Source organism: Bombus impatiens, unplaced genomic scaffold (assembly GCF_000188095.3).
Source record: "Bombus impatiens unplaced genomic scaffold, BIMP_2.2 scf_0037, whole genome shotgun sequence".
NCBI classification, from domain to species: Eukaryota; Metazoa; Arthropoda; class Insecta; order Hymenoptera; family Apidae; genus Bombus; species Bombus impatiens.
In genome coordinates, this window is record NT_176456.1 from 910,999 (window position 1) to 912,177 (window position 1,179).

The window sequence follows — 1,179 nt, forward strand, 5'->3', positions numbered from 1 at the left end:
GGTTTTCCGCGCGATAGCCCACAAGCCGAGCGAAAACGATGGTATTTCATGTGCCGGGGAGCGCGGGTCCTCGTTACGCAATCGGGCCACGCTTCCCAGCTGTCCGATCGTAACTTGGAAGGGGAACAGAGGGGCTACGGATCGTAGGGCAAAGAAAAACAAGCCCACGTCAAACGCATACATCGATTACCGGCTTGTTTAGATTACACGATGATACGCCCAGCTGTAACGGAGATCCTCGGAAAATTAGACCTATTTCCGGGGCTGTTCGTGCGAATTTGAAAGCTACTCCGTCGTTGCATTACGTTAACATATCATCGAGTCGTGTCAATATAGATTGATACCTACGTGAAATACATAACACCATGCTTGACAACGTGTCCGAATTGTCTCTTGTCAATGTCACACCGGCAAAATTTGAACTTGCGAGACGATGTCTAGCGAAAGTGACTAGTATCATTCCCATCTCTTCCACATAAAAATTAAGTACAAACGTTTTTTTATGTACGCATAGAGATACATATTATACTATACAACGAGGAAACAGAGAATACCCAAGTAAGTACATACATATGCAGTCGATCTGAGCTATCCGAACAGAGTCCGCAACCACCGATGCTATTCGCGGCACGACGGATTCTCGAAGTCTGGGTTTCTCAATCTGCCCGACGATACCCAGCAGAGCAGTACCGCGGTGTACGAGCATCGAGTTGTTCCCCGAGTAATCTAATTTCCAATTTCCGCCCGGAGGACGGTTTGCACGATAAAATTCCGAGCTCTCGGCGTGTACGTTAGGTATCGCCCTTCTCTGTCCCCTCTCTCTCCCTGTTCTTCCGCGAAAACCAGTAATTACCGGCGCGGTCAAAGGATGTCGGGCGAAACGCCGCACCGGTGAAATACGTGCAATCTCGCGAAGAATTTTCACCGAGGAGCAACCAACGTCGATCCTGCCGACCGTTTCCTGGAGAACGATCGCGAATGGGCGTGTGTCACCAGAGAGCCCGGGGACAGATCGAGCCAATGGGAAGGTGGGAAGGCGTGGATCCCCGGTGCCAGAGGACAGCAAGCGGACGACACGGGAAAGAAGGGGACTCTCGAACGACACGAACCGTCCCTCTGTCCCTCTCGACTCAGCCGGTGCGTCTGTGTCGGTGATCACGGTCGCACGGTCGGACGTTC